The sequence below is a fragment of the Ambystoma mexicanum genome, chromosome 5p (assembly GCF_040938575.1).
Source record: "Ambystoma mexicanum isolate Mex_15411 chromosome 5p, UKY_AmexF1_1, whole genome shotgun sequence".
Taxonomy (NCBI): Eukaryota; Metazoa; Chordata; class Amphibia; order Caudata; family Ambystomatidae; genus Ambystoma; species Ambystoma mexicanum.
The window spans coordinates 1,026,264,304-1,026,276,767 of record NC_090930.1 but is presented as its reverse complement, the minus strand read 5'-3'; the positions used below and the strand labels follow the sequence as shown (position 1 = coordinate 1,026,276,767).

The following is a 12,464-nucleotide window of genomic DNA, read 5'->3' as shown; positions in this document are numbered from 1 at the left end:
AATCTCATACAACTGATGTTAGAAAACCAAATGGCAGAAATAATGTAACAACTACATATTTTTATCCAGGGTGGGATCCATGACACAGTTAAAGTCGGCACCAATTACTATCTGGCCTTCACACCAGCCCCTCAGAGTTTTTAGTATGTCCCTCAGAAATAAGTCCTGTCGCTCATTCGGGGCGTAAATTACAATTAGCGTGTATAGTTGCTCCTGTAGTATACCCTTTAGTATTAGATATCTCCCTTCCGGGTCCCTGTGTATCACCCGTTTTTTAAATATCAATTTGGCCCCGAATAGTATGCCTACCTCCCCTTTGGTCTTTCTCCCACCCGAGGCAAAGTATTGCCGGGGGAACGCTCTATGGTTCAGTCTTCCTTCATCCTCAGGGAGGAGGTTGTGTTTCCTGCAGGAAGGCGATTGAAGCCTGCAGGTCTATAAGTCTTGTCAGGATCGATCGGCGTTTGACTGGTTGAATTTAGGCCTCATACATTGAGCGAAACTAAGCTCAGTTCAGCCATTTAGTTTGTGTTCGTGATCCTTTGCCTTCCAGTATGCTTCCTCCAATCGTTTCTTCCTTTCCTCTTTGCCTTTACTTGTCCATGCCGTTCCCCAAACTTGCTTAACTTTGTAACTTTTCTTTCCCCTCCTCCGGTTTCCTCTCCCCTCCCCCCTAGTACCCTTCAGTTCCTCGAAACTTTCTCTGCGCCCCTTTTGGGGCGGTGGGTATCACCTCTCCTCCAACTTGTGCTCCACCAGGACCTGTGTCTGTCCTGCATTGTTTCCAACATGATTTACGTATTTGTCTGTCCTTTGTCCCAGAGTCGCACTCCGCTTTTCTCAATTATTTATGGCTTGGTCCCTCCAGGTGACCGTGGTCATTTCGGTTGGTGGCTTCTCCCTTTCCATTCCGCGCCACGCTTCTTGGTGGGGGTAGATTACCATTACCACTGTCTGGGGTTTCCGCTTCGGAAGCTGCGGGTAGGATTTGAGTCCGGGTGCAATTCCTCTTCCTCCAGGCGTAGGAGTGTCACTCCTTCCTCACAGGTGGTGATGCGCTGTTGTTTGCCCTCCCAGGCGAACTGCAGGCCAAAGGGGTATGCCCACCTGTAGGTGATTCCTTTGGTACTTAGCGCCTTTGTGACCGGCGCCATTTGTCTTCTTTTGCGTAGGGTAGATCGGGCCAGATCTTGGAACAGATGGACCTGGGCCCCATTGATAGTGACCGGTTGTAGATTTCTTGCTGCCCGGAGGATTTCCTCCTTCAGCGTGTAGGAAGCCATTGCCAGTAAGACATCCCTATGTCTATCTCCCGGCTCTTTTTTAGGGGGCCAACTCTGTCTGTAAGCATGTCCTCTGGTTGGGCGCCCGGTAGGAGGCTGCTGCAGCATGTTTGCATTGTCTCTTTCAGATCTTTGTCTCCAATTGACTCGGCGAAGCCCTTCACTTGTATGTTGGATATTCGGGATCTGTTTTCCAGATCCTCTGCTTGAAGTTCCAGGTTATGCGTCGCCCTAGCAATCTGTTCCAGGAGTACGCTGGTCTGTTTTGAGGCTTCGGCGATTTCTGAGAGCCCCGCTTCTGCTGCGTCTACTCTCTCCTAGGTCTGTAATGTCCTTTTTAACTTCCTGTATGGAAGAGCAAAGTTCCTCCCTTATTTTCCCTAGTTGGTCTTGGAGGGACTCCATCATACGGTTCTCCATTCCCCGAAGACATTCTTTGAGTTCCTCTTTATTCAGTGCCATCTTTGTGGCTGCTTCCGTGAACTGCTGGGTGTCGTGCTCTTCTGTTGTTGTCTCGCCCTGGGGTTCCTTTGTCCGATACAGTCTCCAACAGTGTTCCAACTGTGTGTTTTTAACTCTATACGGGACGTTTTTGGTCTTGTTTCTTGGCATCTGTGTTTGTCGCGAGGGGGGGGACCTTGGCAGCGCAGGTTTTATTGAGTTTGAGGGATCTGCCAATTTGATTACCACGGTGCGAGTGTTGTGGGGAGCACCTAGCAGAAGGTTTGGATGTCTGGTCCCTGGATGGGTACCTTGAGTTCGCTACTATGGCTATGTAGTCTTTTCGTCTGCTGCCTGGAGGCCACCAAGTGTTATGAGCGTCCGACTGGTATAGCGAGTAGCTTTTATAGGTTGGTCTATTGTGCGGGTTGGGGGTCCAGTTTAGTTTTCCCCGATGGGGTAGAGTGCCTGAGAGCTTCGGGGCACCTCCAGGGGGACCCGGAGTAGTCTGCTTCTGCGCACCAACCCTTTTCCCTCCCGCTTACTGTTTGTGGAAGCCTGTCTGTTTCTCTTCTCGTCGGCTCCGCTGTGGTTTGTGCTGTGCTTCTGTTGGGCCCAGACTGTGCACTTCCTCTATCTCGCGTTGGGGCTATGATGTTCCTTGGGGGCCGTTGGGCAGCACGCACTGCCTTCAGCTCTGCTTGATCGCCCAACACAGTGGGCGAGAGCTGGAGCTCCACTGCCGCTAGTCACCTCTGGGTTGCTTTGGCGGGTCCCGCTCTTTCCTGCTCTTTCCCAGACCGTTGGGTCCAGAGACTGCTTCAAGGCTGTTTGCGGACAGGCCCACCCTGCACACCTGGAATCCACTCTTTATTATTTTTATTATTCTTTTCCTGAATGATCCAGGGGGGGCTAAATCTGTTTGCTTTCTACTACTATTTCTACTATTTCAGCCTAAGCTCTCCTCTCTGACGCCCTCTGTGGCTGAAGAAAGACCACCCGGGCGGGCATCTGTGGGGCACAGCTCCGCTCTCCTCCTTCATCCTTTTTTCCCTCTGGACCCCATGCGCAGCTGCTTGCATTAACACTTACTGTTGTGCTGGGTCTTCTCCTCTCGTCGCCTCCAGCCCGGATTCACTCTGCCCTCGCCGTGTCCTGTCATCGCTTCGGGGATCTCCCTTCGCCTGGACTCTCGCGCCCCCTTCCCGCGGGAAATCCAGACTCTTCGCGTGGATGGCTACAGTGGGTCTGCAACGCTGCCACCTGAGGCTGGTCCGCACAGCGTCAGCGCTCTCTCCAGGGCCGCTTGCCTCTCCGTGGTGGTGGGGCCGCTGTAGTGTCCTGCCGTTCCCGGCAGCACCAGCCTGTGCTCAGGTGCAGAGGGGCTGAGGTGCTGGGCCACCCCCACAGTCCGCCTGCTCTGAAATAGTTCCAGGTAAGCCCGCAAGGCGGGGGGCCGTCTCACCTCACCTCTGGGAGTCCCAGTGAGTTCCCCCTTCAGTAACAGTGTTTGCCGCTCTGCGTTTTGGCGCTCGCCTCTGCCTGCCCCATGTCCGATTTCGGTCGGAATTGGATTTGGTGTGGCTTTTCACTCTTTACGAGTGTTTCGGTCGTGGAAGGACTTGCTTTCTGCTGCTCTGGACTGCTTTTGACACCATTAGTTTTCCCGCTCGGAGGAGCGCGTCTACCCTAGACAGCGGCCATCTTGGAATCTGTAATCTGCTAACTTTAAATATTGATAGAAAATCATCATATACTGAAACTCTACATCTCTTTGCAACTCAGCCTCAAAAAGGCACTCGAAAGAAAGTTATTCACAAATTTTATGTTCCCATTGTCCAAAATCTGAAATCCACCACGAGAAAAGATATAAAATGCATTAATGCCACTAACTAGCCTATTCGAGAGACTGAAACAAATAACCAAAATATGCACAACGTATAAAAACCACCTTAAACAACACAAAATCTCAATAGCAGCTGAACGCATGCTAAATGCTCTGACTTCAAAATCGACTGCGGAAATATGGAAATGGCTGAAAAATGACCGTAATAATGCAACGTCATCTCTATTACTTAATACAATAAGTGAACCGATTTGGGTCACACATTTCACTATGACATTTGCAAAACCCCCAGAAAACACATGAATCGAGTACCAATTTAAAAATGATATCCATCATTTAGTATTTGACCACCTCAATATCATTATGCAAATCAAAAGATTAAACTCATCGCGAGCACCTGGTCCTGATGGGCTATCTAATACCATCTTGAAAGCCCATTCTGAGTCTTGGGCCCACATTCTAAATCTAATATTCCAAGAAATCTTGAATACTGGAATGATCCCGACATTGTGGAAAACCTCCATTATTATTGGGATATTCAAGAAGGGAAACCGGATGGACCCTCTAAATTACCGGCCCATAGCCCTCCTCGATAAACCAGGAAAAATCTTTGCAAGAATAATTTTGAGAGACCTTCTTAAGTGGCTGAAAAAAACAACTCAATTAGATAGCCAGCAATCTGGCTTTGTAGCAGGACTGGGCACAACCATCAATCTACTGATTATAAAAGCAATAGTTAAACAAGTTATACTAACCACCCAACCGGTCTACATAGCAGTCATTGATTTCAAACAAGCGTCTGATTCCATATCTAGAGAACTATTGTGGCATAAACGAATGAAGGCAGGTTGCCCAGACTATTTACTTAATATAATCCATCAATTTTACACCAAAACCTCTATCAGGATAAAAATTAACCAAGAACGTTTATTATTTAAGCCGATATGATACCTTCATAGGCTTAAAACAGGGCTGCATTTTAGCCTCTATGCTATTCAATTTCTATATCAGAGATATTAATATGCCGCTAGAAAATACAAGATCATTTGCTCCCAAAGTTGGAGAATCCACAATTGCGTGGCTGCTTTATGCAGACGATTTAGTTTTATTAGATCAAACGCCTATAAGTTTGCAGAGACAACTAACAGCCTTGCACAACTATGCCAAAGAAAACTTGCCAACTATCACTATAAAGAAATCGAATATTCTCACATTATCTTCGAGAAAGGGTGAAAAAAAGCTTTTCTACAAATGGACAATTGGCACTCAGGACCTAGAGAGAGTTCAAGAGTTCTGATATCTGGGTCAGAAAATGAATGATGATAAAAAAGATATTCCATATAAAAACGAAACCAAACACAAAATGCAAACCATGACCTCCCAGGTGAAATTAGTCCAAAGGAAATTTTCTTTCATTCCTATCATAATATTTTATAAACAGAAAACTACCTGTAGTCACATACGGTGCACAGGCAAAACCCCCAGAAAATCATCCAAATTGGAACCAACTGGAGGGCATCTATTGGAAGAACATTCTATTACTACCGAAAAGCTTCCCAATTCCAATAATATGATATGAATTGGGACTAGTATCTCTTCAAACCGTGATAGCGTGGCAAGCCCAAGCCTTATTTAGAAAATGTTTAATAAATAAAACCCATGCACTAACCCTGCTTCCTGTACTAGCTGAAGCCTTAGAAAGAAAGCAAATTCTTAAACTCATGGAAAGAATAATGCCTGGCAACTATGAAGGCAGCAGACATAGACCATACCTTGCTAATACAGAACCCCGGCCAAGCCAAGAAGAAACTCTGCCATCATGATAAAGTATTCAAACATGGTAACTTCATAATTAAACCATTGCATCAAATACCTAAATATCTTGAAACATTTCCAGACCACAAATATGGCTTACACCTTATGAGCTTGCGGTTTAATTTATGGCCAACAAAACCTCCGCTAGCCTCGCGCTCTAAACACTTAGTTATAGATAACTTGTGTAGATTCTATGCCCTTACAACAGGCCTGAAACTTTAGAACATCTATTCACAAATTGCAGAAGCTTAGCTGTATTGAGAAAAGAACATTTCCACAAATATTTGCAAGAATACAGACTATTTTCTCTGAAGCAAATGTGGCACATGATATTTAATGCAAATCGCATATGAAACATATCCACAATCAATTATCTTTTAAGCCTACACCTATAGTCGTATTTTAAAATCAACTAATAGAAGGAATTATGAATGGTGAATGTTACTTTCATATGATTGCTTCCTTTTGTTTTGAACATCCAAAGTTTTATGAATTTTATTGGTATGCCCATGTGCATTATTTATTAACTATGAATTGTTGACGAAAGAAATATCTATTGATTGTATTTATTGTGATTATCATGGTCCTAGAAAAAGCAACTGTTGAATATTGTATTTGAAAAGTTGTGATTTACAACCAAAACAAATTTGAAATAAAATAAAAAAATAAAACAAATATTCGGGGGTGTTACACCCCCCAATACCCTCTAAAGACTATTTAAAACATATATTTTCAATTAGGACTGAACAAACAGCACCAATGTGTATCATGTCTTTCCAGAAGAAGCTGTGAATTTCGATGTTGTTGAAAGCCAAAGACTTTTCCAAAAGTTTAAACAAGCCTCACCACAGAGTACTTGTAGTAGTGTTAGGAATTTTGTCTTGGCAGGTGAATGTAGCAGGAAACTGATTTTAGTGGTAGTCCTAGCAGGTTAGTGGACCAGAAATCATTGAAGTACTGCACTGTGGCTGGGGGATATGTGGAGGAGAGGAACTGGCAAGGTCACTAATGTGTTTTATGAATTGTGGTCAAATCATCCTGACAAAACATTGTTGTTGCTACAGAAGAATTGTGAAAGTATTTGCTTTCTCAATAAGACGTTGTGTCAAACTATTTACTACAAGTGGAGGAATAAAAACATTTTTGTTTGGTTGAAATTTTGTAAAAATACTTTTGGAGTAAGAAGAACTTTATGATCAGAACTTGGCTACAAAAAGGAACTTTCTTATTCAGAACTTTTATTTAAAATCTTGCTTTGAATCTGGGGAAGGGTATCCGGCCCAGGATACAAGCATACACATTTATTAGGTTTATATTGACCATAACTGTTATTTCTGTTAAACCTGAATTGTCATATTCTACTTTTATGAGTTTGAGGTTTTTGCAAGTGTGAGAGACAGATTCATTTTGTTAGAGTGTTTTCCTTTGGCTTTAGTTTGACAGGCAGGTGAATTCCTCTTTAGGTTAGGGATAACAAAGGGTTTGTCACACCCTTATGAGTTAATAAAATGGCTACTTGTGAAAAACCTTTACCAAGTTGTCCGCATCGCATTTCGGACCCCTCACACTATATAGCAGCAAACACTTTCATCACCCCACAAAAACATCGCCGGCGAGACGGTGGAACTCTGAATTGATCAATTTTGCATAATCTAAAGCCTGAATCCTGCACACAGTCAAAAAGAATGAATGCGGGCAGGGTGACCAAAAAATACAAATAAAATCAGAAAAATGGTCAATACAAAAGAGACTGCTCCTCACATAAATGTCTCTGCTCATTACATTTAATAGAGCAAACTGTGAAGGGAGGAAAAAAGGACGAAAGACCCTCCCTCATCATCAAAAAAAGAGCCCATTTTGCAGAAGGGGATATAAAGGCAGTAGAAAAAGATATTGCAACTTATATGCTTTGTCACAGTGCACAGTGCTGGAGGACAAGTCTACTAAAGAAAAGGAGTCCTGCCAAGTACTGGTAGATGAGGGCCGGTCTACGGCGGCCCCTCTTACGAATAATAGACAATAGTGGATGCACCTTCAAAATTAACACAACAGGGCTTGTAAACTTATCGAAGAAGGAAGCTGACACATAGGTGGGATGGTTTTGGTTATAGACTTTTATGTATATCTCCAACGCGCTCAAACCCAGCAGGGAACTCCACAAGATCCTTGTGGAATTCAAGGCCCCTCTCTGCTCTTCTCCATCTACCCCTAACTCCCAATCACTCTGCAATGCCCTGTCACACCACCTTTATAACATCGCCATCGAAAGAAACCTCACCATCAGCACTAGATTAGCAACATTTCCATGCTCACCCTATCCCTATCCCTCTCCCACCTCACCAGTCCCACCCCCTAAACGCCCTCTTCCGCTCCTTCTCCATCTCCCATCCACAATCCTTGAAGCTACTCTCAAGTAGCCACCCCTCAGGATCCCCTAGATACCCCTGCCCCCTTCGCTCCTAAAGAACATCCTCTACTCCATTTGCGCAGGAAGCATCGCTAGATCAATAATTTGCTCTATCAGGCGTTTTCCCAGCAGCTTTCAAAACCTCTCATATCAAACCTTGACTCAAAAAGGCCACCCTTGACCCCCTCCTCCCAATATCCAACAATTGCGTCATTGCCAAACTCTTGGATCACACGACAAACTCCCAACTCTCCCTTTACACAGAATCTCACAACCTCCTCGACCCTGCCCAATCTGGCTTCAGACCGCTCCATGGAACCGTATCCCCCTTGTCTCTCATCTGGGATGACATGAAAAGAATAGAAGACTCAGAAGGATGTGCTGCCATTATCCCCCTTGACTTTTCGGCAGCATTCGACACAATTGACCACGCCACCCTCATAGACAGACTCCACTCCCTAGGCATCAGGGACTCTGCTTTAAAATGGATCTCCTCTTTCCTCTCAAACCGCTCCTAAATCACCATCCTCTCTCCCTTCTCCTCCCCCTCCTGCCCTCTCTCTCAGGGTGTCCCTCAGCGAGCATCCCTCTTCCCCCTCCTCTTCAACCTCTACCCAAGCCCCCTCCCCACGCTCATCTGCACCCACAACCTTACCTGCTACAACTACGCCAATGACCCTCAGATCATCGTCAAGAATCCCAACTCCCCGGCTGTCATGTCTGCTGAACCCAGTGCCACTGCTGTTAAGCTCCGTCTTTCTATTCTCCCTACTGTCAGGGCCTCTGCTGAGTCCTGAGCAAGATGTCACCTGGAAAAACGGTCATGCCTGCTGAACCCAGTGCCACTGCTCTTAAGCTCTGTCTTCCTATTCTCCATACCCGGTATTGTATGATCGGACCGAAAAAAAAGAATCTGTATGGTATAGTGAGCAGGGTGTTGCGGGGGACACCCTAGCAGCACACCCGCGAAAAACAAAGAAAAGAAAACGGGGGCTGCAGGAGTGTCCCCCGCAACACCCTGCTCACTATGCTTTACAATATAGTGTGCGGGGATTGCGGGGGAAACCCCTGCAGCCCCCATAGTATGTAAGTGTGTTCGCATGAGAAAGGTGCAAACATTTGGTAGTTTGCACCTTTCTCATGTGAACTTTCCGGCCGCGGCAAAATCAGCTGCGGTCGGATCACTTAGAATCCCCTACTGTCAGGGCAAGACGCTCGCCTTCTGCAGACAGTTCTACACGTGTTGAAAATTGTTAGGCTGGTCACCATGGCGACTATGCAGCAGTGTTACGGTACGCCGCATAGTAACCAAGAGTGACATGCTCCTCCACGATCACGTGGTACAGAACACGGCGTGTCACGTGACAACTATTTAAAAACTTGCAAATCTGCAAACAGGTGCTTCTGGTTGTTTGTGCTTTACTGAAGCTCTGTTTCGCGTTCCAGCGTATTACTTTGTTTCCTCTCCCAACGACTTCGGCATTCGTCTCCTGGACTTCTATTTGTTTCCGCCCACAGCCTTTGGTTGCTACAGTATCCTCCTGACCTCTGATTGTTTTACACGAATGGCTTCGTTTCTTGGACTGATATGTTTACGTACGTATCTAACTTGAGTTATCCTCATGGTCGAGCCTAGTGTCACTGGGGTTCTAACTCATTAGTGCCTTTTCGCACAGTTCAAGCCTCGCATTTCTCTGCGGGGCTCAACTTCACTTAAGAACTTTCGTTGCATTATTCAAACATTGGATTCCCTCAGGGCTCCATTGAACTATTGTACCTCCCCTTCTGCACGACCAAGCCTCGCATTTCTTCTGGGATTCCCTGAAGCTTACTGATTGGTAACAACATACATACAATTGGTCATCCAATTTTCTATCTACATTGTTCCTTCCTTGGAAATTGGTGCGCAGTACTTTACGGACGCTCTGCTGCTCTACAGAATTCCTGGTTGGGTCATCTTCTCCATCGGAATCAGACAGGTATCACCTACTGCCGTTGTTGAATTCTCTCTGGTAAACCATTGTGTTGCGTTATTACTGGTTCATGCCTAATTGTGACACAGGCCTCCCCGCAGCCAGACCTTGCCTCCTGCCTTATGGATATTGACTACTGAATGACGGCCAACCACCTCCTCAATCCAGGCAAAACAGAAATCCTGATTGCGTCAAGACAGCACTCCTCCCCCAACCTACCATCTGGCTGCCCTCCCTAGGTGCCCCTCCATCAGCATCCACCTCAGTAAAAAACCTGGGATGCACCCTCAGCTCGCACCTTACTCTCTCTCTTGCCACATCAATGCTGTCTCCAGATCTTGCTACTATCACATCCACATTTTCAGGCGAATCTTCCCCCGATCGCTCTTACCCACATAGAATCTCTGCAATACGGACAATCATCCTGTCTCGGCTAGATTACGTCAACTCCCTCTACCTGGGTGCCCCTGGCTCCCTGCTTAGAAAGCTCTGATGGATCCAAAACTCTGCAGCAAGCCTCCTCCTTGCCCTGAATTCCTCCAAAACAAACTCTCTCACTAGCAACCCAACAGAATCCTCAGCTTTGCCTCTGCACGCCTCCTGGTGGTTTCCCCATTCAATTTCACCAGACTAGGAGGTTCATCTTTCTCTGTTCAAGCACAAACAATCTGGAACTCCCTCCCTTTCAAGCTCTGCTTTCAAGAGGACCACCTCGGTGCACGTCTCGAACAACGTATCTATAAGGATAGAGGTTGCCCACAGAAATTTCTAAAGGTGTGGGGCATCTGGGCTAGGTGGGCAGGGATAAGCCTGGGTCGGGAGGGGGAATTCACCATATGCTGCACGAGGCAGACATTACCCGCAATAGCCACTTTTACAGCATTGCACACGATTCCCAAATGTATGAGACTGTTGAACCACTGCAAATACAGCCACTTGTTTTGTTTGTTTATTGTAACGTTATTAAAAGCAATAAAAAAGTTATAAAAAAAAAAAACAGAAGAGGACCACCTCGCCTTCAGGAAGGCCCTAGATACGTGGCTTTTCCCTCCTGCAACCTGACTTTCGCCCTGCCGTTCTTTCCCTGAGTAGATTCTCGTGACCAGAGAGCACTCGCAATTGATGGCTCAACCAGGACGCTCCTGCCCAGGTGACCAGAAGGGGTATGGGGGAGGTTATCAGGTACAACTCCCATCCACAGTTCGCCCCTTCTCCTGTGGGAGGCCCCATCCAGGCATCAAAACCATTCCACAGCTACGGCCATGTCTTAACACGCCCTAACTCTCACTGTCAGTGGTTGCACTAGTCTCGGGAGGATAGCCAGGGGGCATTGGCTTGCCTTGGAAGCCAGACGACACAGAGCAACACGGGTTCGATCCCCAGGTCCGCGCTTAGAAAGCTCTGGGTATTAAGCGCATTATAAATAACCAATTACAATTACACAGGGCAAGACGACCGTTAAAGTATATACACTGCGTTGTTTAAAGGGGATTGTCATAGTGCAACCAGTTTACTGACACTATATGACTGCAGAATGTAGCCAGGCATGAACCTAGGTGGATGAGGAATACATCAACTGCTTCTAGGTCCCAGTGCAAAGTAGCCCCCACTTTTTCCCAGGTCTTTGCGGAATGCAGAACGCAGCCAGGCTTCAATCTAGGTGAATTAAGAATATAGCCAATGTATTGATTCTAGTTACCCATGTAAATTAGCCATCACTTCATTCCAGATCCTTGCGGAATGCAGCCACTATATTACTTCCAGGTGAACTTCGAATGTAGCCATTGCACTGAACTGGGTGAACGCAGAATAGTCCTTTATGGAATCTATGCCAATTGTACAATCTGGCACGGATACTGAACTTAGGCAAAATGAAGAACAATAGATAAGCTTGGAATCTTGAAGAATGCAGAATACAGCCAAGAATGTCGATGGTAACCTTTACACTGATCCTATGAGTATGTCGAATTTAGCCCTACATTAAAGCAAGTTGATTTAGAATTGGGAGTGGCTGTGGGGGAGTTGGGGAGACAGTTGGGAGGAGGGATTTGGGGAAGATGGTTGAGCAGGCGGTTTGGGCAAGTTTGCCCTGTTGGTTGGAGCCTGCAGTTTGGTTGATGAAGCAGATAGACACGGTTCTTCAGGAACAGAGGTGGTGCACAGGAGGGAGTGACGCTTGGGGAGATGTTCATTTCTGTGTCTAGCATGGAGAGTGATTGTTGGAAAATTGGGACCTGGAACGTCCGAAGGTTGGGAAAGAAATTGAAATGTCAGGGCGCAGGGGCATTCCTGAAACGACATCGGGTGCAACTAGCCCTGGTGCAGGAAACCCACAGGACTCAGAAAGGTTTGGAATCACTGAGGAGCTGGTGGGGCGGGGGTGGGGGGAAGGTGGCAGGGACGTCCTTTTCAAAATAAGCTAGGGGAGCTTTGATCTGGGTGGCGGTGGTTGTGCCTTTGCAGGTAAACAAGGTACTGACTGATGAGGATGGGAGAACGGTGGTCCTCCTAGGCTCACTGGATGGTAGGGATCTCTGAGTGATAAACTCCTATGCCCCCAATGTGGACGATAAGGATTACTTCCCATCGGTGATGCGATTGACCAGGGGGGATATCGGGAAGAGCTGTTCATATTGGGGGGTGGGATTTTAACTGCCTACTAGATGGTACAGGGAAATTAGGCCTGGCGAAACAGCAGG

General features: G+C 46.3%; 1 protein-coding gene across 6 annotated transcripts in view; it reads right to left on the bottom strand.

The window, feature by feature from the left end:
- ACD (ACD shelterin complex subunit and telomerase recruitment factor) overlaps positions 1-12,464 on the bottom strand; it is a 1,158,043-nt gene that overhangs the window by 984,659 nt on the left and 160,920 nt on the right. The gene's annotated exons all lie outside the window — the stretch shown is intronic.